The sequence below is a fragment of the Octodon degus genome, unplaced genomic scaffold (assembly GCF_000260255.1).
Source record: "Octodon degus isolate 3935 unplaced genomic scaffold, OctDeg1.0 scaffold00028, whole genome shotgun sequence".
NCBI classification, from domain to species: Eukaryota; Metazoa; Chordata; class Mammalia; order Rodentia; family Octodontidae; genus Octodon; species Octodon degus.
Genome location: NW_004524604.1, coordinates 7,547,622 through 7,574,988, shown reverse-complemented (window position 1 = coordinate 7,574,988; position 27,367 = coordinate 7,547,622). Strand labels below are relative to the sequence as shown.

Below are 27,367 nucleotides of genomic sequence, written 5' to 3'. Positions count from 1 at the left end.
ATCCTGAGATCCTGCACCTCAGATTGTAGAACCTTTGTCAGTGTCAGCCATGTGGATGAGTCACGGCCAATGCTTGGCCAATGTGCTCTCTGTGAAAGGCTGAGAGAGTGTCTTCTCCCCATGTGACTAAAAGGAAATTATTTTTGTGACAATTTTTGTCACATTTTATATTCTTATAATTCTTATTTCTTGATAGTATAACATTGGGAAATGCATTAATTAACTAAGGATTCTGCTAAGTTGATTTCCAGTGATTTATATGAGATTTTGCTCAGGACAACAGACCCAGTTCACAAATTAAATTTCTTGAAAATACACGTATTTCTTTTGTAACTTCTGGTGAGTCAATGTTTTCTGTGAATTTCTTTGACTTCCTAGAGAGCTTTGATAGGAGAATTACATACCTCAGTACCCAAATCCCAGAAGACTCAACAGCATTTCCTCTCAAGAGACTTTTGCTTTTTCCGTGAATAAGGCCAGAGAGATGGGCATTCTGTCTGTTTCTTAGAAACTGCTTTAAATTAGTATTCTGGTTTTGCTCCAGGCTGATACAGAAAAAGTTGGTGGACTGCTTTATGTTTTAATGTAAATATAAATTAGGAAATAATTAGAAAAGTGATCATTTGATATATTTATCTAAAATATACAGATTATAAACAATGAGAAAATTTGAAAAGTTAGGCTATGTTTTACAGATAGGGGAAAGCTAGGTCTTTGGTTGGTTATAGTAATAACAACAACTAAGCAGGCTTTGCTATGGAGACCAGTTAGTGTTACTCCCTGAACATTTCATTATGTTCCAGAGGCTGGGATGGGACAACACCGGGGTAAAATGCTTATCTCCTAAAAGTCTAAGAATTTTAAATTTGGAAGCAAGTTTCTTGTGAGCTTATTGTGGGATGCTTTCCCTCTTTCACTAGTGCAAATTTTTGTGAGAACCAAATTTCTGTGGCAGGATTTCTGTGCCAATTGATTAGATTTTTTTATTGTTGACTGATTGTTGTTTTTATTTTTTCCTTGGGAATGGAGGAATGTATTTCTCCATTTTACTTTTCAATTCCCCTTATCCTTCTGTATTTTAAGTCAGCTTTCTTCGTTTTTTCCCACTCATGTATTCACTGGACTATTTATTGCCCTGTACATGTCTTAGATGATTTATTATGAATTAAAGCTATTATTCTGCACATGAAAAGTATTCAATTGGGGGCAAGGTTTGTAAGGTTTTTTCAAACGTAAAAATGACGTGGGCTTTAGATCATAACTAATCATAGTGTCCCATTGAATCTGGGAGATAATATGTGTGTTTTAAGAAGCCTGTTATATGCACAAAAGAACAAATACCCAAGGAACAAAGCAAACTTTTAATAATGCTCAGTTGGAGTTCTGGTCATGTTTGAGCCATTCAGAGTCTAATCAGTAAAACCCCTGGAGTCAATAATTGCCTTCTCCTCGCATCATGGCAGGTATCTATTATGCTGCATATTATTCACATAGAAGTGAACATATGGTTATTGAACACATAACAAAACATTCTCTGTTGGAGAATGTTTCCTTTAGGATACCTTAAAACATTCTTGAGCAGAACATTATGTCGGCTACTTGCTGGCCCTTCTGTTACTGGCCTCACAGCAGGGATGTTGCTAGTCTTTTGCATTAGGAACTGTGAATGAGCACACTAAGAAGTTGGAAACCTCAGAATTTATTTACTCATTTAGAGAGAACATCAGTATCTCCCAATGTGAAAACAAAACGAGAGCTGGAGTTTCTTAAAATTTTAAAAAATATGTTTTTTTTTTTTTTTCAGAAGAAGGAGGGAGGAAACATTAAAAGAGAGGAGTCATATACTAAAACAAAACTCAGATTCACTTGAATGTGCTCTGAATTAACAAGATTTTCCCAATTTATACTAAACAAAGACATCTGATGATCCAGAGCATGTGTAAGAAGTCACCTGACTTGAGTGAATCATTCAAATAATTCTACCATTGTAACAGTTATATTCAAAGGGAAGTTTTCAGATTAAACATGCTTATTTCGTAAAAATTCTATAAACTTCTGATATAACTTTAACAACTAATCTTTTTTTTTCAACTAATCTTATGTATATATATGACATATACACACATTCATACATGCATGTACACACCCATGTATATGCATAAGATGGTAGTGTTTTGGCCAAGACTCTAGATTGATAGATACCACTTTTTTTTTTTTTTTTGGTACTGGGGATTGAACTCAGGATCTTGTGCTTGCCAGGCAAGCATTTATTCTACTGAACCATCTCCCCAGCCCTAGATAGCAGATATTAAAGAGACTGATTATCCTGAAGAACTCACAAAAACAGACTGCAAATGAGGTGCATGATTCTTAAACCTCTTCACACTTTGTTGCTCTCAGGAGTTTGACAGTAGAGACTAAAGGTAGACTGTGAAGAGAACTACTGGTGTGCTGTGGGTTCCCTTTCTCTCTCCCAGGAGGAAGGGCAGGTGGTGTTCCTGTCCCTCATCTTGAGTCTTGTGGGAGGAGTTTGAATGGGGCTGCTGGAAAAGCAGGATTTGTGTGTTACATAACTGGAGGCTGTGGACTGATTCCTTTCTGAGAAATGCATGGGGAAGAGACAGCTGCCAGCAGAAGTGTGAAAGGCCTTGACTGACATCAGTCCTGTACTGAGAAGGTAGAGAAGGTCCCAGGAATGGCATGTTGGCCATGCATCAAACATACATGCACACACAAGGAGTTGGGGGGGGAGAATGACTGATTTCTCTTAGATCTTCCTCAAGAAAATCCTTGGAGGAACCATCAGTCCATAGCATAGAGAACTGCAGGTATTGCTGAATTCCTAGAGCTTTGAAGGAAGTCACCACATGTAGAACCAGTGGTGAATTTACCAACATTAGGCAGCTACAGCTGAGAAGGCCATTGTGTCATGGATAGACAAAGACCTGAGGCAGTGTCTCAGAGAGAATCAGCTCAGAAACCTGAACTGGGTTTTCATAACAGATAAATCAGAAGTATCTTTCATTACACACAGTAACCATTGAGGGGACGGAAAGTATAGCCAAGAAGGATATGTATAAACACCTAGCTGGGAAAGAAGAAATCAATTACAATGCTGATTGTGACATCTGATGTAAGTCAGAAGTGTCTATGTACCACAAGAGTGAAACTTGAATGTCGCAGTGATTTGTTTTTATTTTTTTAGACTGTGCTTAAATGTGTGATCCTCCTGTCTCCCTCATCTGAGTGCTGGGATTACAGCATGTACCACCATACCTGGTGCTGAATTTCACAATGAGAATAAAGTTTTATTATTATTTTGCATAGACATGATAAATACAGACTTAAGCCTTTGACAGGGTGCAAAGTGCCCAGAGGATTGACAGTTACCCAGGAGAAGTCAGAATAGTCATGATACCCATTTGCATTTTCATCCAGGGGCTGAGAAAGATGCAGTGGTTGATATATGTGCAGAAACTCAGATGACTTCTAGAATCTAAACATCTGGTTGTTCTCAGGGGTTAGCTCTAGGATGTAGAGTTGGAGACACAGTAGATGGGGATATTTACACATTCGACTGCAGAGAGTTTCATTCCTAAGTTGTAGCATTTCAACTAGTTTTCCTTTTTAAAAAGATTTTTTTTTCAAATTCTAGCAATTGTTCAGTTTATATGACTATATACTTATTCAAATGGACACACATGGGTGCACACATATTGTGACTGCGTGATTTCGAGAGAGGCTATACTACTACCATCACAAGTATCAGCCAGTGAGGACAGTATTAATTTAAAAATTGGCGCACAGAGAGCTGAAAGTTCCAAGACACCCTGTATTAGTGACCTCTGCTTGGAAAAGCCCTCCAATGTGTATGCAATTCCCCTGGCTTACGCCTGAAGGAAACTGTCTGGTTGCACTGCGATGTGCGTGGAGCCCTCTGTGCACTAATAGAAAGGCCTTGAGTTTTTCCCTGCACCTGCATCTCTGCAGCTGCATCTCCTGAGGGAAATGCTTGCAATGGGATTTTTGTGAACTCCTCTCCCTTTGTACTTTGCTCCTCCACCCTTTCCAACCCAGCCCAGGTATCTGTTAGTTATCCTTTTAGTAGCATTGCTCTGCTGTTTAATGTCAGAGATACACTTCCAGCCTGACACAGGGTCACTTTCTGTGTAACATTTTATGGGACTGATTAAACTTCAACACCATAACTCTTGACTTTACAGGCCAGGAAAGAGACAGAAAGTGTTATGCTTGGGAAAATTTGTGCTTCAAGATTAAAAAAAAAATCAAACAGATAAGAGTTTAATGTGCTTGGAAAAAGAAACTCATCTATTTGTGAGTCTTCTATGTTTAAGACCTCAGCATTTAACCTGAAATAAAATCATTTATTCTAATGAAGTTATGCTACAGTAAATAACTATGTATATAAAAGAAGGTGGCCTTTTTAATTGCAGGATTACCACATAGATTTTTATCATGAATGTGTGCTGAACTTTGTCAGAAGCTTTTTGTTCATCTATTGAGATGATCATATAGTTTTTGACTGTGGAACTGTTGAAGTGGTGTTTTACACTTATTGATTTCTGTGTGTTGAACCATCCCTGCATCCCTGGGATGAATCCAACTTGCTCATGGTATATAATCTTCTTGATGATTTGCTGCATTTTGTCTGCCTTGGGGCCAGCATCTTATTGAGGATTTTTGTGTCTATGCTCATTAGGGATATTGCCCTGCAGTTCTTTCTTACTTGAGTCCTTCTCTGGTATCAGAGTAATGCTTTCTTCCAGGAATGAATCTGGGAGTATTGCTTCCCTTTCAATTTTATTAAGGAATCTGAGAAGTGATGGTATTAGATCTCCTCTGCATTTCTTGTAGAATTCAGCAGTGAATCCAAGAGGGCTTGGGCTTTTCTCTGTTGGTAGGTTTTAAATTACATCTTCAATTTCATTGATATTAGTTTATCTAGGATTTTATATCTTCTTAATTCAGTTTTGGCAATTTATATGTATCTAGAATTTGTCCATTTCTTCAGCATTTTCCATCTTAATAGTTCTTAAAGTAGGTATAGATGATCTGGATTTCTTCAGGTTATGTTTTGATTTCACCCTTTTCACTCCTAATTGTGTGGAGTTGGTCTTCTCTTTCTTTGACAAGGTTGGCTAAGGGTTTATGGACTTTATACAGTCTTTCAAAGAATTAACTCTTTGATTTACTGCTTATTTGTATCATTTTCTTAGTCTCCATTGCATTAATTTCTGCTCTGATCTTCATAATTTCCTCCCTTGAGCTTTTAGCTTGACCTGCTCTTCCTTTTCTAGAAGCTTGGGGTTCAACATTAAGTTTTATTTAAACTCCCTCTGTTTTCCTGATATAGGTATTTGCTGCTATGAATTTCTCTCATAGGAATGCTTTTATTGTGCCTCATAAGTTTCAGTATGTTGTATCAGCATTATCTTTTAATTGTAGAAAATGTCTAATTTCTTCTTTAACTTCATCTGTGACCCATTGGTTGTTAAGAATGGTGTTATTTAATTTCCATGTATTTATCAAGTTCTTGTGGTTTCTTTTGCCATTGATGTCCAAATTCATAATAATTTGCATGGGATAATTTAATTTTATTTGCTTTTACTTAAGCATGTTGTATGAGCTACTATGTGGTCTTTTTTGGAGAAAGTTCCATGTGTAGTTAAAATGAGTGTGTATTCCAATGTTGTTAGAAGAAACACTCTAGACATCTGCTAAGTCCATTCGTTCAAAAGTTTTGTTCAGTTCTAATACTTCATTGTTGATTTTTTGTCTGGTTGATTTGTTTACTTGGGATAATGGGGTATCAGGATTCTCCAATTCAATTGTATTAGTGCTTGTTTGGTTTTTCATGACTGTTAATATTTGTTTTATATAGTTGGATGTGCTAGTATTTGTTGCCTACATATTTTATGATTATTATCTCTTCATCTTCTGTTGTTCCCTTTACAAGGATGTAGTGACTTTATTTGTCTCTCTTAATCAATCTTGGCTTTAAATTCACTTTGTCTGCAAATAGAACAGCTACCCCTGTCTTTTTCTGAGTTCTTGTCACATGGAGTATCATTTTCCATCTTCTGACTTTCAATCTATGAATTTTTTTAACTGGGAAATATATATATATATATATAGCCAGCTCTACTCAGTTTAGATGATCCCAATTTTGTTGACAACATCCAATGCATTGTAATCAGGAGCCAGTCAAACATATGCCTTTTTCTCCCCATCAGGCCTGATTAGGGTATTGACTTTGGCAACATCGACGTCATAGAGCTTCTTTACAGTTTGTTTGATTTGGTGCTTATTGGCTTTGACATCCACAATGAACACGAGTGTGTTGTTGTTCTTGATCTTTTTCATGGCTGACTTTGTGGTCAAAGGAAACTTGATGATGGTAGAGTGGTCAAGCTTGTTTCTCCTGGGGGTGATCTTCTGAGGGCATTTGGGCTGCCTCTGAAGCTGCAGTTTCTTGGGGCGGCAGAAGGTGGGAGACATTCATGTCTTCTTCTTTTTGTGGCTGTAGACACCTTTCAGCACAGCCTTCTTGGCCTTCAAAGCTTTTGCTTTGGCTTCAGCTTTTGGAGGGCCAGGGGCTTCCTTCTTTGCCTTCTGTACCATCTTGGTAAAAAGGATCTCTCCAGTCTATGCATTTTTGAATTAAATGTATTTCATGTATGCAGCATATTGTTGGATCTTGCTTCTTGATCCATTCTGACAGTCTGTGTTTTGATTGGTGAATTGAGACAATTAACATTGGTGATTACAACTGATATGTATTGATTTATACTTGTCATGTTGTTTTTCTGTTGTTGGCTCCCTCCTTCTTGCCCTCTGTTTAATTGCTTGCCTCGCCTTCTGTTGGGCTCATGAAGTTGAAGTACTTATTATCTCTTTCTAGAATATCCTTCCAAACATTTTGTACTGCTGGTTTGTTGTTCATGAATTTCTTCAGGTGTTCTTTGTCATGGAAGTATCTTATTTTTTATTTTAAAGAGAATAGAAAAATAATAGATAAAACATTAAAATTTATATACAATTAAAAAACTCCAAGATAATATGTATTCAATAATGGCTGTTATATTATATATTGTTGTCTTCAATGTAGTTGCTTAAGTTACCAGATATAAGCATGCAAAATTGGTCCGTAAAAGTTTTAAGCATTAGCTGCTAACCTTTGGAAAACAAATAGAAATTAGTAGTGCAATCATCTTAGCTATTCTGTGTATATACATATGTGATTTTTTCCCTTCCCTTTTTCTTTCTTTTCTCCTTTTCCTCATCCCAATTGTTTAGTTCTTTTGCTCAGTTTCTTTCCCTTTTATTATACCTGTTGCAAGAAGCACATTATTTGTCTCTGAACTCTGAAAGATAGCTTTGTGGGGCATATCAGTCTGAGCTGGAGGTTGTTTTCTTTTAGGGCTTGAAATACTTCACTCTACTCTTTCCCTGACTTAAGGTTTTGTTTTGAGACCTCAGTTGTGATTCTTACTGACTTTCCTTGATAAGTGATTCGTTTCTCTTTTCTAACAGCTTTTAATATTCTGTTCTTGTGCTGAATTTCTGGTATCTTGAATATGATATGCCTTGGTGTAGTTTTTTTTTAATGGTCAATTGGAGTTGTATATTACTCACTTATCTATATGTCAAATTCATTTCCCTGCCAGTGAATTTTTCTTCCATGACAACCATGAGAAGTCTTTTGTTATCTTTTGTACTTTTCCTGCCTTTTCTTTGACTCCAATCCATCTTATGTTATTCTTTGCATCACCTAGCAGCTTTGGATTGATTTTTCATGGTCCCTGATATTTTTAAGAAATATTTCCTTTCATGATTACTAACCACAAGCCTGTGTTGTAGATCTAATAATCTGTCTTCAAACTGGTTCATTCTGGTTAGTATAATTTCAATGGAATTTTCATCTCTTGGATATCTGCTTGAATATGTTTTATGCATTCCATCTCTTTCATATGTCAGACATTCAGGGTTTCCATCATTTTCCTAAGCTCCTCTATTTTTTTTAAACCTGTATCTGTTCTAGCATGTTTCTTTTTTATGTGGTCATCATCTCTGCAGTTAGATGAGAAATTAATTCTGATTTGACTTTTTTGTAGTTGCCACTTTAGAGAGATCAGGTGGGTGGATTTTGGACTGTCTTACCTCACTGCCTCTGCAGTTTGCCTTTCATGATCCAGAAGTCTGGGGTTGCCTTTAGTTCAAATGTCTTCTCATTTTTTTTCTTTTTAGTTTAATTCATGGGCTGATGCTTTTAAATTGCCTATGGTAAGTAGCTTTATTGCTAGTATTTAGAATCCCTAGGAAATGACTTCTTCTCAGAGGTATCTTTTAGGTTTATCTGGTTTTCAGGTTTGAGTTTATTGTATGAGAGCCTACCCCATTCAGTTTATTGGGAATGAGAAGTTGCTGCCTACTGGACCCAGTCCCTGATTCTGTGGCACTGTGCCACAGTATTTTCTAAGACCCTTGGTCAGTCTCAGTCTTGAGATACTAGGAAGACCAGCTAGTCAGAGCAATTATGTCACTTTGGCTAATGTGGAACAATCAGCAGTAATAATAGCATCAAACACAGCTGTCTCAATTACTCTTCTCTCCTTTCTGGGACAAATACCAGACACCCTAGATGAAGGAAGGAAGAGTTTATTTAGCTCACAGTTACGGAAGGTTTCAGTCCATCCTCATCTGGCTCCAAGGCAGATAGCACATGGCACAGAGCAACCTTTCATGACACCTTCAAAGAGCAGAGAGGGCACAAGGGAGGAGTAGCAGCAACAGGATGGCTATAGAGAGGAAGTTTGTCTCTCTGTTCCTTTTATGTTACATTCAGGCTGTCTGCCCCAGGCTGGGTGTAGCTCTCATATACATAATCCCAGAAGTACTAAGACCCATAATCCCAGTGGATCATAAAATAATCTCAAACTCTAGAAGTCCTTGCCCCATGACAGCATGAGGCTTTGGGGGGACAACTAGACACAAACCATAGCAACAGCCTAGAAAATGACAAATTGGGTAACCACTGATTTGTCACTTTTTTTCTTTTGGCAGAATCAGAGATTGAACTCAGGCCCTTGCACTTGCCAGGGAAGCACTTCTTCTACTGAGCCATCTCCCTGGCCCCAATTTGCCACATTTAACTATATGAACTAGATTTGTGGTTATAGAACAAAATCTAAATCAAACTAGAAAATTATGCCCTCAATATGACAATCTTACTCTTAGGCAGGGGGAAAGGTTGAAAGGGGTTAGGAGAAAAATAGAGAAATAAAAGATGAAGAAGAGATTAAAACTAAGGTTGGAGGATAAGGAGAGTAGAAGTAGCTTTACAGTGGGCAGAATATAATCCCAGTAAACCTGCACATTCATTTCCCCTGAAATTCAGGCTGGATTCTGGCTATGCGGCTGGAATCAGACCCGTGCAGCCTTCCACAGCCAGTGCACCTTCTGTGGGCCTGAACTCAGTGGGGAGCTGCTGGTTGGAGCCAGCAGTTGTTTTGAGTTCTGAGCTCAGTTGGCACCCTCAGAGATGGCTCCCAGCCAATTGTCCTTCCACAAGGGCAGCCAAATCTCATCACTCACCAGCTAATGTGGTCCGTGGCATGCTACAATTGCACTGCTGTGTCTTTCTGTGGAGGCCTCTGGGGTTGCCAGCAGTCACTGTCCATCCACGGGTGTGAGCTACTCCTCTCATACAGTGAGTCCCAAATCAGAGAGAAGTGCCACCTACCACATCCTTCTTCATTGAAGTTTCTCTCTTCTTTCTTCCTGGGCTTCAATTCTCACTTCAGATTCTTCCTGGGTCCTGAGGACTCACTTCCATCCTGCTTTTTCCCCTTACATTGCTGTATTCCAGTGTCTGGACAGCAAATCTCAGAGAGCCTCTTTCTCTGCTGCTCATCCCTGCTCCATCTTCCCAAAAGTGACCATAAAGATTTAAGTTGCCTTCTCAGTTGCTCCAAACATAATTAGTCATAGGGCCTAGCTATGTATTTCAAGCTGGCCTCGAACTCACCCGGTAGCCCAGACTGGCCTTAATCTTGCAATGATCATCCTGTCTCAGCCTCCTGAGTGCTGGTATTCCCAGGATATGCTATCACACCTGTATTTCTTCCTTTTGTTGCTAAAAAATGAAGGGGGTTTGCTCTCCGAGGAGTTCTCAAGATTGTGAGATGGTGTATCACTAAATTGTTTATTAGATAAACTAATTTTGTTCTAAAATGCAGCAGAATCCTGCACCTGAACAAACAATTATTCCCTGTCTGATTAAGGTGTTAGAAATCCATCTATTTTACCTCCACACAACTTTGTGTCCCCAGGAAGGGGAGTCATCTTGCCACTTGTCTGCAGTGGTCTTTTGTATGGTTTATGGCTAGTAGAGACATGGCATGGAAAGAAAAACCCTGAGCTAGGAAAGAGAGGAACTGTCACAAGAATTGCCTCTGCTTTGGATTCTGCACAGGCTTTAGTGGAAGGACTCAGGGGAAGCTGGTGTGGAAGGCAGTGAGGCTATGGCACTGGATGGCTGCTTGGCTTCCAGGTCACACAGAAGCTGAGCTTGGGCCTTACCTCATGTGCAGTGGGTGTGGGTCACTGCTGCTGCAGAGCTGGCAGAGCAGCAGCCTTAGCTCTTGGAGTCCTGCTTGAACACATACACAGGCTCACTTATGTTGTGGATCCCCCTCCCACTGCCTATTGACATTGTGTCCTTTCATTCAAGTTCAAGTCCCAATTCTGGGAGGTTGTCACCAAACACATACCCATAATGGGAGCATATATGAAGATATGAAGTATCATGTCAAAGCAGATGCCTGCCAACAGGAAGGTGCTAACATCTTTTACTTGTTTGGCAAAACAATGTGTGTGTTTATGCATATGTGTGTGTTGTCCTCTATCCATGGGAGTTTGGCTGCAAGATTCTGAAATCCGGGGGCTCCTGTCTCTTCAGATGGCCCTCCAAAACCATTTGGAGTCCAGAAATGTGAAAGATTAACTGTGTAATGTGTGTATGCGTGTATCTGTGTGCCTACATGTTTGTGTGTTCTAAAATCAATAGATCACTATCAACCAGAACATGTTACACCTTCACCTGGTTCTGTGATTTGGAATGAAGCTCGTGAGGTTTCCAGAAAGGAGTGGACATTGCCCTAGTGGTGACAAGCCCTGTCTTCACTCTTCTGGCCTCCGGCCTCTTATGCTGAGGGACTCAATGGTGACATTCTTTGTTCCTCCTTTCTGTTTCATCCCTTTACATTCTAGCTCTCCTACCCTTGTCCCATTATTTCTTTCAAGTTAGTATGGCTTAAGGTCAATTAAAAATTAGTTTCCCCTTCCCAGATGCCTTGGAGACCTGTGATATAGATTCATATAGATGTAAATACATATGCAGATTTTTTGAAGCCCAAACCCTCTCCCTCTACTGCACTTGCAAATTTCCCAAATGTGGTTATGATAATGCTAGGTGATTTATTCTACATAGGGACACATATGAAAGGTGCAGCACATTGTGATTTGCAAACCATTTAACTTGCTACAATCAGATTGTTCTGCTTTATCTGCAAAGTTCACCACAAGGAATTTAATATAAAGGCTTTTATTCTTGTTGTTTCATGCATTGTGCTTTCCTGAGGTCTGATGGATGAGTTTGAAATAGGTGTGTGGGGGAGGAGAGAAGGAACTGAGCTACTCTGTGGTCTTCCATGGAAAAGCAGCCCTCACCCTGTGCTTCCATTGATGGTTGAGTGTGTTCAAAGACCCCATGGAGGTGACTGCAGCCTCCCAGGGGACAGTGTCCCTCAGGCATAAGGTGCATGGACCAGAGAACAATGAACCTAGATGGTGTCAGTCTTTACCTGATCCCTAAAAACTGGAGTACATGGCAGGAAGTCCAGCAACCTTGTTAAGAGCTGAGAAGACAGCCCGTTTCTTTCTTTCCACTCTCCTTCAGGGTCTGTTACATGATAGCATTGTATCCAGGAGTCATGAGATGAGGTTGCCCCTGCTTTGTCATCAATTTGTGTAATTCTTAGCACATAGCTTTAACTTTGATTTTTAAATTTTTTTAAAAATTTCTTTTTTATTTTTATTTTTTTGCAGAACTGAGGATTGAACTCAGCGCTGATTCTACTGAGCCATCTTCCTGGCCCCTATTGCTTTAACTCTGGATTCTTCACATGTAAAATTAGTAAAGGCTGAGTGCAGTGTCTGAGGTCTGCACTGCTCTCCCGTTTAGCATATCCCCTCTCTGCACCATGATTTCCCTCCCTCATACCTGTTTGGAAGAGGGTTTTAGTTTGTGAAGATATGTTCAAACTTTCTTCTGGAGGATTGCTTGTTTTCTTTCCATGTATACATTTAATTAAATCTTTATTATGATATGTTGGGCACTGGAATGTAAATACTCAACAAGATGGTCAAGGAGAATCAGACTTTCAAAAAAGAGGGCTGCAGAGGCTGTGAGTTGTGTCTCAGGGGTGGGGGGCACCATGGACAGTGGAGAGCTTGGGAGAACAGAGAATAGTCAGTGAGCTAGTGGGAGGGTCCAGTGAGGCTGATTCGGTTAGGGAGCCTCTGGTAATGGTGTTTTATATTTGGGTGATGATTTTTGGACCAAAGCACTTCCATACACATTTCTCATTTAAGTCTCCTAAGCAATCAATAGCTATAAATTACTCTTCCTAATACTCAGACTCCAATAACTTCTTTCCTCTGTCCTTTTTTCCCCCTTTCCCTTATTCCTCCCTCTCTCTCCCCTCCCTCCCTCCCTCCCTCCCTCCCTCCCTCCCTTCCTTTTTTCAGTTCCTGGGCCTTCACACTTACCTAATTTCCCAGCCTCTCTTTTATTTTTTATTCTGAAACAGTGTCTCACTAAGTTGTTAGTTTACCAGCTCAAACTTGAAATCTTCCTGCTTCAGCCTCCCAGAGTGCTGGGATTATAGGGCTGTGCTACCACACTGGGCTTTTTTTTTTTTTTTTTAATTTTTTTATTTTTTTTATGTGTGTGTGTGTGTGTGTGTGTGTGTGTGTGTGTGGCCAGCTCAGCCCACCAGGGGGGCGGGCTGGCTGGCATGTGGTGCTGGGGGATTGAACCATGGTCCCTGGGTTTTGCTAAAGCTTGTTCTAAGTAGGTGCTTTAGACCACTGAGCCATCTCACCAGCCCCTACACACTGGGCTTTAACAAACAACTTCAAAACTTATACATAGCCAAATAGATGACCACATGTCTTTTCAATATTATAACCTCTAATATGATTATCTAATTTTCCAGTAGTAAGGATCTTTAAACATTTGCATTTATTGTTGAGTAGGATATGTTTACTCTAGAAAGGTAGAGCATGAATACACATGATTCCTAGTTGGGAGAATAAGAACTTTATTTAGTAGGTGTGCACATATTTACTGTGTGTAGGAAAGTTAATCCCACAGGTTCCATTGTTCCATGTGGCAGTGGCTTGTGGATCATTTGCTGCAAATGTTGCTCTTTTCCGGTGTATGTAGTGATGTGTGCATTTCCAAAGAGGAGTTCGCAACAGTTTCAGGTTTCTATAACATTAAAAAAAAATTGTTTCTAGGACAGGGTCTTGCTATGTAGTCCAGGCTGGCCTCCAACTCATGGTGATCTTTCTGCTTTGGCTTCTTGAGTGCTGGGATTATAAGTGTGTGCCACCATGCCCAGCTGGTAGCAGTTACTTCTTTTTTTTTTAGTAGAACAGGGGGTTGAACTCAGGCCCTTGTGCTTGCCAGGCAAGCACTTATTCTACTGAGCTATCTTCCTGGCCCCCAGCTGTTACATTTTTGTCTGTAATAAAAATTGAGACAATCTTAGCCAGGTGTGGTGGTACACATCTGTTATTGCTGCACTGGGGAGGCTAAGGCAAGGGTCGCCATGGGGTAGAGGTCAGTCTGCTATAAAAAGACTAATTTCAATGAATTAATTTCAAAAATGTACCAACATTTTTGAGTTTCTTTTGTGACTGCACTCTTCTTTCTCAGGCATCACAGATTTCATGATTTCAGATATAAACACACAAAATGAATTACTAGCTTCAAAATTTCTGGAAACAGAGGCACTGTGGGGACCAGGAAATGATCTTGCCTATGTTAGTAGAACTCATATCCTTAGTCTCACTGACAAAAGGCTTGTGTAAGGTATTGGTCCAAATACTCACCTGGGATGGTTACATTTTATGTGTCAGCTTGACTGGGGCTCCAGGTGTCTGGTTAGGGTGTCTTGGTGCAGAGGTTTTGGATGAAGCTGTCATGCACATCTGGAGCCTGAAGTGCCAGGTGTGGGGGCTTCCCATTGGCTGGAGGCTTGGTGGAGTGGAAAGGCCAGTACTCTCTGTGCAGTGTGATGCGCCTGCCTCATGCCTGGCTGGGGACAGGGGACTTTGCAAGCCTTGGGCTTGCAAAACATTGGGATCTCATGCTTGGGCTTTACCATGGGATTCAGTCTATAGCACGGGCATCCTGACTCACTGCAGTATATGAAAGCCCATGCCAGGGTGCATTCTATATCCCCTCTTCCTAAATACTTGAACACTGCAACAAAATTTGTAAATTATTTTTTATGAGACAGATTTTACTATGTACTGTGGGCTGGCCTTAAACTTATTATGCAGCCCAGGCTGGCCTCAAACATGCAGTGATTCTCCTGCCTCAGCCTCCTGAGTGTTGGCACTTCTACAATGTGCCACCATGCCTGGCTTAAGAGAAATATTTTTAAGCTTTAAGCTTTTTTTTTTTTAAAAAAAAAAAACAAATTCTCTGCAAATTGGATTATGATCTTATGATTTATTTCAAAGTAGAATTACTGGCTCAAAGAGCAAGAATATATGCCAGGATCTTCATTTATACTACTGAATTTCTTTCTAGAAATACCATACTAATATATGTTTTACTAGCATGTGAAATAACCATTTCACTGTATTTCCACTATAGATTTTATTTTAAAATAATTGTTAAAATAAGTAAAATGATATTGTACTATAGTAGGTTTTTTTTTTTTTTTTTTTTTTTTTTTTTTTTTTTTGGTGGAACCGGGTATTGAACTCAGACCCTTGCGCTTGCCAGAGAAGCGCTTATTCCACTGAGCTATCTCCCCAGCCCCTGTAGGTTTTGATTATTGGTAAGACATTAAATATTTATTGTAGAAATTCATCTATTCTTTTATGAATTATCTATTAGCATTTATTTATTTAGTATTCTATTTAATTTTTAATCAATTTATTGTAAATTTATTGTTCATGGACACGTACATATTGTCCATAATGCTTACACCAAATATTTCTCTGATTCTTGTTTACTTTTCTATTTCCTTTTTTCAAAGAGATTCTAATTTTGTTACAAAAACAGGTTTTATATTATTTTCAACTATCTTTTATTTATGCTTCTATATCTTCATTCTTAGAAGCTCTTCACTCATTCAGAAATTAAAAAAATATTTAGATTTTCCTTAACTTCTGAGATTTGATTGACTTGACTACTGAATTCTTTCTCTCTGCCCTCCCTTTCTTACTTCCGTCTCTGTCTCTGTATTAAACCTAAAGTTTTCACCTGAGCTACACATTCTTCCACATGTGGCCATCAAATTTTCTCACCACCATTTATTGGGAAGGCTGTTTTTTCTCCAGGTGTCTCTTCAGTATTTCTGTCCAAACTCCTAAGGTTGTAGAGGTTCACTTTTAGGTTCTTTGTTCTGGTGTTTTGGTATTTGGGTCTATTTTTACAGTTATCATACTGTTCGGATTAATACAGATGTGTAGTATTTTTGAGATTAAGTAATGCCTCACTTAATTCAGATAATGCCTGATTTTTTTTTTCCCTCAAGGTGGCTTTGATTGTTGGGTTTTTGTGATTCCTTATGAATGTTAGGACATGGCAGAGGATAGCAGTTCATGGCATCAGAAATCAGGCAAAGCAGCAAGAGCAAAAAAGGAGCAGGTGCAGAGGGCAAGCCTCTTTCCCTCCCTTACGTTGTGTGCAAGTTACTAGCTCCAGGGTGGGCGCAACACTCACATGCATAATTCCAGTACTGGGCCATGAATCAATCATAAACTCTAGAAGTCCACCCTTGATTTTGTATGGCTTTGAGGAAACATCTAGACACAAATCATAACAGATAGTGAGGTCATTTTAACAGTATTTGATCTTTCTAATCCACAAAAGGAATCTTTTCCACTTTTGTGTGTCCTTTTCAATTTTATTGGAAAATGGTTTATAATTTTTATTGTAGAGGTCTTTTACCTCTTTGACTAAATTTATTGCAAGGTATTTAATATTCTTGTGGCTATTGTAAATGGGATTGCTTTCTTGATTTCTATCTCAGATATTTTGTTATTAACATATAGCAATACTACTAAGTTTTTCAGGTTGATTTTGTACACCGTAATTTTGCTGAATTCATTTACTAGACCTAAAAGTCTTTTGGTGGAGTTTTGAGGCTTTCTCTCAGTACCATCAAGTCATCTATAAAAAGTGACAGTTTTACTTCTTTTCCAATTTGAATGCTTTTTATTTCTTTTTCTTGTCTGATTGCTTTGGCTAGGAATTATAACACTATGTTGAATAAATGTGGTGAAAGTGGGCATACTTGTCCTAGAGCAGACCTCAGTAAGTGAGCTGCTTGCTTATTGTAAATGCCCTTTGTCATGTGAGGTATGTTCTTTCTCCACCTGATTTGTTAAGTATTTTATCATGAAAGGATATGGATTTTATTGAAAGCCTTTACTACATCTATTGAGATAGCCTTTGATTTTTGTCCTTATTGATTTGCATGCATCATTCTTTTTTTTTTTTGTGCATGCTGATGATTGAACTCAGGACCTTGCACTTGCCAGGCATGTGCTGATGCTGCTGAGCTATTTCCCTGGCCCAATTTTCACACACCAAACCATCTTTGCACCCCAGGATGAATCTCTTTTGATCACTATAAGTAATCTTTTTGACTTACTATTGTATTTTGTTTGCTATTTTAGGAGAGTTTTGTATGTTATTTTCTAAGGATGTTGGCCTATAGTTTCTTAGTTTGTTATATCCTTATCTGGTTCTCATATCAGGATACTGCTGGCCTTATACAGTGTGCTTTGGAATAATTGAAGGACAATTGGTTAGTTCCTCTGTAAGTGTTTGTAGGATTCAGCACTGCAGTAATCTGGTTCTGGGATTTTCTGGCAGGGGATTTTTTATTATTGATCCAAACTTGTTACTTTCTATTGGTCTCTTTGGGTTTTTGATCATGAAAATGCACTTCCTTTCTTTTTTCATTCACCCAGATTAATTTATAAATTCAAAGAATATAATTGAGATTTTAATTAGAATTTCATACATTTTTAGGAATGTCATATCTTTACTTAAACATTTAGAAATAGATTGATAAAATTTTAGACTTTTCATATGGCTTCTGCCACTTTTTTAGTTATTCCTAGATATGTTATTTTTATTTATTTATTTTCACAGCTGTATCAGCCAGGATTTTACTAGAGGAACAGATATAACATAAGATGTACAAATGTATAAGACATTACAAGATTGGCTTACTGTGGTCAGCCACAGAGTCAAATGAGGAAGCATGAAGAGGGGTCTACACACTGGAGACTGAAAGAGTCATTCCAAAGCCTGGAGCTCACTGCGGTGTTCCATGCAGGTCTGTATCAGGAGGCCGGTGGGTCTGCAGCGGAAGGCTGATGAGTCTACACCAGAAGGCTGAAGGGTCCAAGGCGGAAACCACAGAGTGCACTAGAAGCCAGGAGACAATGTCCAAGTTGATGGCAGAAGACTGCAGCTCCTCCTAGGAAACAGACTGATCCATCCTTCCTTAGTTCCCTTTTATTTAAGTGATGAGTCACGCTAGGTTGGGGCCTCCACACCCTGGGGTTTGGAATCACCTAGCGAATTTAGTGAAGCTTTTTAAGTTGACACAATGTATGAACCGCTATAGCAACTGTGCTTGAGATTTCTTTAAATATGTGTGTTGGTATTAGAAAATAGTGATGCTTATTTTGGGGAAGTGGTACATGTCTCTAAAATATATTTCTCATTTTTAATCCCCTGAATTCTCCTCTAAATCTCTAGAGTCTATCATCTATCTCCTATTGTCATGTTTATCTTATTCATTATTTACTTATAATTTTTTTCTTTTGGTGAAACTGGGGATTGAACTCAGGCCCTTGCACTTGTCAGGCAAGCACTTATTCTACTGAGCTATCTCCCGAGTCCTTAAGTTTTTAATGTAAGAGAAATCTGTATAACTTTCTGAGACTGGCTTATTCCATTTGGCTTGATGGTCTCACATTCCATCCATTTTCCCATAGATGATGTGATTTAATTATTCTTAATGGCTGAATAGTATTCCAATATGTGTATAGCATATTTTCTTTATTTAATCATATTTATGGGTATCTAGACTGTTTCCAGCACTTAGCTGTTGTGAATTGTGCTGCTATAAACATGGGTATGCACATATCACCATAGTTAGCGCAAAGTCTTTAATTCTTTGGGGAATAGAATTGGGGAATAGAATTTTCATTGATCTGGATCAAATGAAATTACTGTTTTTAGCTTTTTGAGGAATCTCCACTTGATTTCCAGTGGGTGCACCCGTCTACACTCTCACGAGGCAGGAGGGCTCCTTTTTTGCACACCTGGCTAGGATTTACTGTTTTTTGCACTCCTGATCATAGCCACTTTAATTGAGATGAGATGGAATTTCAAAATTGTTTTTCTTTTTAAACTGTATTTGTGAAGTAGTTTTCCCAACATTGAAAAGTGTTTGGCGTTTTGGGGAAACTTTATCTTGTACTACCAGTTTTATTAGATTTAAAAAATGGGTTTGAAATCCAACTCTCTTGTACTTTCAAAGTATCTAATCATGTTGCCTGGATCAACATTTTATCTTTCCTTGTACCTTTTTGTCTGTGAGTAATGATTATTAAATTGGCTAGAGTGAAGTCTAGAACATTGTTTAACAATAGATACTTGTGCTGCTCTTGAATGAAGTGGAACTTTAAAAAAAATTGTATGTATTTGGTACAGGGTCTCACTATGCAGCTTGGACTTGTAGTGATCTCAGTGTTTCAGTGCTAGGATTACAGGTGTGCACCACCACACCGGCTCTTGGTGGCTGCTTTGGTGCACCCTGGGTGGGGCTTGCACTGGCATTTGATAAAGGGGATTGAATCCTGGTCCTTGAGCTTGCATAGGTAGATGCTTAGACTGCTGAGCTACCTCTGTGGCCCAGAACTTTTTTTATTAGGTCACATTTCTGCTTGAGGTTGGCTTGTGGACTTGACTTGCAATTTATCGACTGTGGATATAGGTTTTCTATTCTAGCTTGTAACTTCTGGCCCATGAGCCACCTCTCAGTTCCTTTGAAGTTTACTAGGATATAGCCCTGTACAGTATTCACCTCTCTCTTCTCAGTCTGGACCAGAGTAGTGTGAAATCCAAGCCTTTTTTCTGAGGATACACAGATTCTTATACCTTCTCTGTAGTGTACCAGCTTTTGCATGATTCCTTCTGTTGCTTAATTAATATTGCTCACCCAACTATGAATCCTGCACATCCTGGCTAATTCAGCACACATTTATCTATCTTGGAAACAAAGATCTCATGCATTTTATTAAATGCTCTGGTGAGACCAAGAGGGAGCAAACCTGGCGCCCCCAGTACTTACGGTACTAGTAATCCCAGAGGAGATGGCACTTATTCAGTTTTTCCAAGGGAACCCCGTTTTCATTTTCCATTACTCACAAACCATCTTAAATTATACCGGGATTCAATATGAGATGCTTGTTGGAACCATTTTTCATTTCTTTTGGAAATACAGATGTTTGTTTTGTCTGGTCCTTGGGGACCTTCCTTGCCCTTGATTTCTCAGTATGTTGACAGTGATTGTGTAAAGCTGTCGTAGACTTTTTAAGAGCTGGAAAGTGCAGCTAGTGGAAACCACTGAACATTTTCTTGTTGCCTTCCACCTTTCTTGGGCTTTGAGTCCTTTTAACCACTGTGGCATTTTACTGTCTGGAGTGAAAGTCATGCTGTGGACACGGAAGATGGAAGCAAACAGGACTGATGGATGCTGGCAGCTGTCACTTCCCTGCTCCTGTGTGCGCTGTGTGGGTCATGACAGAAGCATAAGGCACAGAGCGATATTTTCTCTGTAGGATTTTCCTGTTCCTCAATCCTTTCTGAATTTTACCTTTCAGAACAATATTCCTATAGCTCTATGCAGTTAGAAAAAGCCCTTATATGAATTTTTATGTTTTCACTTATTACATCAGAAGCTTAAAACCGAATTGCTAGTGCATACTGCTTATGCAATGAACTTCTCTTTTTCACTGGAATTATTTTATTGTGTTGTCAGATTTTGTTGAAAGTACCATGTCTTTCAAAAACATTTCCCTCATAGAGCTTCAGTTTATGTACTTTCCACCAGTGCTGAAGAGACAGATTATGTGATGAAAGAGAATTCAGTGCATGTTAAGATTTATCTATCTATTGGACAGAGCAAAGTATTCAGATATCCATTTTTACAAAGTCACTTATATATTTATACATATAGCTCTATAAGTATAACTTAAAATTTTGCTTAAATATAAAACTACATGTTTGTATTATATTACATGTAAATATATAAAATATATTTCCCTGTATGCTTATGTACTTATAAGCTTTAAAGTTATGTTAAACTTTAAAGTTATGTAACAACTGCTTTAAACAACTTTACAACTCTACATATGAACCTTAAAGTTAATGAAATATGTTTATAAGTCCACATTTTTTTTTTTTTGGCAGAACCAGGGATTGAGCTCAGGCCCTTGCCCTTGCTCTTGCCAAGGAAGTGCTTATTCCAATGAGCCATCTCCCCGGCCCTCGAAATGTGTTTATGGAAGAGATCTGAAAGCATTGTTCTGTTACGTGTCACAAAGTCTGTAAACAACTTTGAACAATATTAGTTTTTTTTCTTAACTGGAAAACAAAAGCAAAAAGGAAGGACTTATGGACTTTGGAGTGCCTGCTGTTGCAGGGCTGTGCTGGAGGACCTGCGTGTCACTGTGTGTTGTGGTCACTCTGCTGTGACAGATGAGTGCATCATGTGCTGTGGGGAGACTCACTGACACAGCAACTTGAACTTTCCCTTTGACCTTTGCGAAATTCAACTTTTGGCTTGCGGTGAAATCTGTGTTTCATTGACTGTGAAATTAGGAGAATCTCCGAGGAGTAAAAAATGCTTAGCTTTCACTTTTGGATGAAAGGATGCCAAGGACAAACACTGGTTCTGAGAGCTCCGTCACACAGCTCGGTGCCTCCTAAAACCTTGCTCCATGTGGCACCGCGGCTTGTGAGCACGGCAGCACTGAGCCCAAATCTTCCCTTCCACTTCATGGCATCTCAGCCTGTTTTGTGAGTGATTTTCTAAGCCAACTTATTTATGACCTTGAATAGGAAGGTTTTGAGGCATGGTGACACAGATATTAATGCTTCAAGTAGTGAGTGCAAATACCCTCTATGTTTCTGAAATGTATTGACTTCTCATCTTCATTCTTTTTCTCTTCTCAGTTTTCTACTCAGAAACAGATCTTTACTCATGCTTTTATTACGGCATTTACCACTGAGTTTTAGTTATCTGTTGGTGGGCTTTTCCTCTGGCCTGTAAGCTAAGGTAGGATGCTTTCTTGCATCCTTGTGTTCCCCACAGGTCACATGGGCCTTGAGCATAGCTCTCAACTCAGTGTTGGCTGGATGAACACATTCTCTGAAGCTTTAAAAGTATAAGCATGTCTTGGTGGAATGCAGCAGGTTTAAGTGTGGAAGAAGCAGATCAATTGTAATGTGTTTGCCAATTGGGGTATTTGGAAATCCACACTGTGTATACAGGCCTGGGTAGACAAGATGACCACCAAGCCTTGCCTCTCTTTCTGCTTCTGTTTTACTGTATTCAAATGTCCATACTGCTAGTTCAAAACCTCATCATTTCTATAAGCAGAGCTTTAAAGGACTAGAAAGCTTCTTCAATTGAAGAGAAAACTCTAAAGTTGACATAATACTAAGTGAGATTTGAAAGCAAACACTCATTTGTTTTCCTAGGTAAATCTCACTCCATCATACAAATGTTCAAACAACTGTTTTAAAGGAATGCAATGGCCACTGCATCGGAAAAGACAGCTATTGCTTTAACATCCATTTGATATCTTTTCTCTGAAGGCAAGGAATTATGTTACTTTGTGTGAAATAACTTTCTTTAGTTCAGTTTCATTCAAGGATTTTTGATTAAGCGTTCAGGGGTCGGGAATAATGAAGATGCAGCAGCCCAGGGAGGGGGATGCACCACTCTGGTGGTACATGTTGCCCTCAGTTCAGCCCTGCCCCCGACCTTTCCCTTCATCTTCCACCACGGTGCCCCGCCCCACACAGCAGCAATGTCATCGCAAGCTTCAGAAGTTAGCATTAAAATGAATACTTTTTAATTTCTGTGGATGAGATGGGGCTCCCGGCTCTGGGACAAAGCTGATGGATGATGTTTTAATGCAGCTGAAATGTTATTTTTACTGAACCAGGGAAAACTATAAATCGTGCTTCATTGCCACTGATGGCTCTATGCATAAAACTATGGTGGCGCCCATCGGCCGTGAATAATCACCTCCACACGGCAGATGTTACTTTTCGGGGAAAGCAATTCTTATGCCGAAGAATTGTGGAAAGATTAATTGTCTACAGCTGTTTCATGGCCCAAGCAATCTTGATACATTTATGATAAGTTTAAGAGCTCACTGGAGGCAACTCCTATTCCCTGCTGTGAGAAGGGGGCGGGAGAGAAGCCTGAGGCTTTATTTTGACACCTGGATTCATAGAATCTGTCAGCCCCATTACGGCCTTCATAGAAATCTGGCGGTTGGCAGTTCTGAAATGATTGTGCGTGAGGTAAGATGCAGGAATTATCCATACGTAGATAAAGAAAAGGAGACTGAGAAGAATTATTCAAATTTGTGCAAATGAATTGCTTCCATTTTTCCTCCCTCTGCCAAGTGGAAATTGAACGTGACCTGCTCTGACCTTTCTCTATTAAGTGCTGCAAATTGCAGTAAATGCACAGTTCGGAGTGCCCTAATGAGACAGAGCCCCAGCAATGCCTCATTAATAAGGGGAGTCTGACCTTGCTGGTCAGCCCTTCATTCGATATTGAAAAGGAATAAGGAAAAAGAAGAGATGACCCACGGTAAATTTTGAACAATACATTTGATTTAGTTTGCATACACTCCAGGCCAGACTGCGCAGGCTGCTCCCTCTCAGGCTTCTCAGCAGCCTGGCTAGGAGGAGGGGTGGTGCCCACCTTTCAGGTGCCTGGGGATATGGTGACAGGCCAGGCAGTTTTGGCTCACTGAGTGCCAGGGTTCACCTGGGTGGAAAGGACATGGTCTTCCACTCAGCCTCCCTGGCAACTAGACCTGCTGAGTTCTCTCCTGCCTTTTCCTTCCCCTTCCTTTTCCTCTTTCCTGTCTTCCCCCTCCCCTTTTCCTTAAATAAAGGAACTTCTCAGTTATGAAGTGTGTAGTGTGGGTGCCCACAGGGTTGACTCTTGGTAATTTACTTATTTATTTATATTTTTTGGTGCTGGAGATCAAGCCCAGGACCTTGTGCTGGTCAGGCAGGTGCTTATGCTGCTGAATTATCTTCCTGGCTCTACTCATTCATTTTCACTGCAGCTTTGCACACCACACTGAGATGCCTTCTCCCCTCCAAGGTAAGGAAGTCTCGGGCAAGTGAGCAGCAGTGTGTGTTCTGGGGGCAATTAGTCTGGCCAAGCATGGAAAGTGGCTGATAAATCTGGAACTAGCACTCAGAAGACGCAGATCTTTTTAAGGCCACATTGATTACAAATTTAGCACTTTAGGCTTCCTATAAGCCAGTGCTAAATAGTTGCATCTGTACTCTCATTCAGGAAATTTCCTGATTCTAAGGAAGCCCGATGAGCAACACAGGCAATGGTCCTTAAATTTATTCCAATCACAACTCCTAACAGAGATTTGTTGGAATTTGAAGAAATCATTTCAAGGTGTGGGGAAGCAGCATCCATAGAATCTTCATGTTTGATGGGATTTAGACACCATCTCCTCCAAGCTTTTTGTCAAGGAAAGAATCAGATCTACCTGGTTGGGAAGATGGGGAAATTACCTTGGATCTGGACTGTTTCATCACAGTAATTCTGACTTGTGTTGCATTCTTTCACATCTGTGAAACAAGGAGGAGGAATGTTTTGTTCCTGCTGATCATATCAAGAGGTCCAATTTTGTGGGCCTTTGCATCCACCTGAATGAGACGGTTGGCTCTGGAACAGCTGCAGCACCACCTGTTTTCTAGTCATGCTTTGAACTCTCTGGAGGGGTGCAAGAATCCCTGAAAGTCAGAGTTAAAATTGTTTGGGAACACTGAAGAATTAGCCATCATTGATTGCACAGGAGACACAGAAAACTTGTTCTCAGAGATAGTTTTGTGTTATCTTAATATACACAATACTTAAATGTGGTTGTGTTTCCCTCTTTGGATGTTTGGAGGCTCAGAACTAAAATTTTAACCCCCCCTATTGCAAATATGGAGACTATGTGACATAGATTAAAATGTCTTTTGTATAGATAATATCTGGTTATTGTGATGAATTAGAAAAAAGAATATTCAGTGAAGAGGAAGTGTTTCTTTCTGTTCTTCCAGCTAGTAGGGGCCCCTTCTGAAATAGTCCCATTAGTTTCTGAAATATTCTCTGCCTTTACAACATAAACTGAGGGCAGTGTGATGGTGTTCTGTTTAAACAGTGGTGAAGAACCACTGAGAAGTTTGCAAATGAATCGCATCCTGTGGTCATCTAGTAGGTAGAGGCTGAGTTTGGTGCTAGGAGGGAGATGAAGCTGCAAGATTTAGGAGCTGGGAGTGCAGGGATGACTAGATTCAGGGGAGAATCTTTGACATAGATTTTGAGTTTTTGTTCATTTAGTATGATGTTTGCTACTGGTTTATCATAGATGGCTTTTTATTAAATTGAGGTAAAGACCATCTATTCTGATTTTCTGTAGATTTTTAAAAACCATGAATGAACATTGGACATTGTCAAAAGTTTTTATGGATCTATTGAGATGATCACATGATTTTTGTCTTTGGCTTTGTTGATATGGAGTATTATATTTTTTGATTTGTGTATGTTCATAAATCTGTGCATTCCTCGGATGAATTCTATCTGGTCATGGTCTATAATCTTCTTGATGATTCTTTGCATTTTGTTTGCAATTATTTTATTGAGGATTTTTGCATCTGTATCTATTTGGGAGATTGGATTATACTTCCCTTTTCTGGTTGAGTCTTTCTTTGGTTTTGGTATCAGAGTAATACATGCCTCCAGGAATGAGTGAAGGATGATTGTTTTCCTTTCAATTTCATTAAAGAGTTTGAGGAGTATTGGGATTACATTTTTTCTAAATTTCTTGTAGAATTCTGCAATGAGCCCATCAGGATCTGGTCTTCTCTTTGTTGGTAAGTTTTTAATCATGTGTTCAATTTCATTAACTGCTGTTGGGTTATTCAGAATTTTTATATCTTCTTGATCCAACTTTGGTAATTCGTATGTATTTAAGATTCTGTCCATTTCTTCTGTAGTTTCCATCCTATGTGAGTAAACATTTTGGAAGTAATTATTGATGATCTTCCAAATTTCCACAGGACCTGTAGTGATTTCACTCTTTTGATTCTCCATTGCATAAATTTGAATTTTTTCTTTCTCTTTTTTGGTAAGGTTGGCTAAGAGTTTATTGATTTTGTTTATTCTTTCAAAGAAGCAACTCTTTGATTCATTAATTTTTTGTATTCTTTTCTTAGTCACAATTGTGTTAATTTTGGATTTTGATCCTTATAATTTCCTCCCTTGTATGGGCTTTGGGCTTGACTTGCTCTGCTTTTTCTAGAAGCTTCAGGTGTAGCATTAGGTTGTTTATTTGTGCTTGTTCTATTTTTCTGATAGGAGAATCCACTGCTATACATTTCTCTCTGAGGACTGCTTTAATTGCATTCCACAGGTTCTGGTATGTTGTATTTACATTTTTGTTTGAATGTAGATATTGTTTAATTTCTTCAGTGACCCATTGGTTGTTTAGGATATATATATATATATATATATATATATATATATATATAATATATGTATATATATATATTTTATATATACAGTCTTTGTGGTTTCTTTTGCCATTAATTTCCAAATTGATTGCACTCTGGTCAGATAATATACATAGGATAATTTCAATTCTTTTGCATTTACTTAAGCATAATTCTATGGGATAGTATATGGTCTGTTTTAGAGAGCATCCCCTGCGAAGCTGGGAAGCATGTGTATTCTCATCTTGTTGAGTTTAACATTCTATAAAGATTTGCTAAGTCAATTTAATCATAGATTTTCTTCAGTTCTGTTATTTATTTGCTGATTTTTAAAATCTAGTTGACCTGTCTCTTTGTGACAATGGGGTATTAAGGTTCCCTGTTACAATTATGTCATTGCTTAATTTTTCATACCTATTAATATCTGTTTTACACACTTGGGTGCTCCTGTGTTTGGTGCATATGTATTTATGATTATTATCTCTTACTCTTGAAGTTTTCCCCTAACAAGAATGTAGTTTTTTATCTTTTTTTTTTTTTTCATTTTTGGTTTGAAGTTCACACTGTCTGCAAATGGAATGGCTATCCCTGTTTTTTCTGTGTTCATGTTTCTTGGAATACTATTTTCCATCCTTTGATTTTCAGCCTATGAGTTTTTTTCTTGATTTAAATTTGTTTCTTGTATATAGCATATTTCTGGATCTTTCTTCTGGATCCATTCTGCCAGTCTTTGTCTTTTGATCAATGAATTGATGTCATTTACACTGATGACTGCAACTGATATGTTTTGGCTTGTCTGTTTAAAAATAATTTTATTTTTTTAAATAATAAAATTATTCTAACAAATTAGAATTAAAACAAAAAATTACAAGTGACACAATTTCACTTAACAAAGTAATATGAATTCACAGTATTTGTTATAATACATGGTGTTGTCTTCCAGTCAGTTATTCATATTGCCAGATATATGCATTGGAAAAAAGAAGAAAAAAGAAAAAAATGTGTAAAAAATTAAGGTGAGAAAAAGTACAAACAATTGAAAAAAGGAGACAAAGCAAATTAATTATTGTATGTTCCTTTCCATAGACCAGCAGAAATGCACAGTACAGTTATCCAAACCATCCTGCTTACATACATAGATAAATCTCTTTTCCCCACTCCCTCTCCTGTCCTTCTACTCAACTCAGTAATTCTTTC

At 38.7% G+C, this 27,367-nt stretch overlaps 1 long non-coding RNA gene and 1 pseudogene across 1 annotated transcript in view; both read right to left on the bottom strand.

The window, feature by feature from the left end:
* Positions 1-27,367, bottom strand: part of LOC111816195 — a 373,724-nt gene that overhangs the window by 158,097 nt on the left and 188,260 nt on the right. The gene's annotated exons all lie outside the window — the stretch shown is intronic.
* Positions 6,172-6,642, bottom strand: LOC105741925 (annotated as a pseudogene).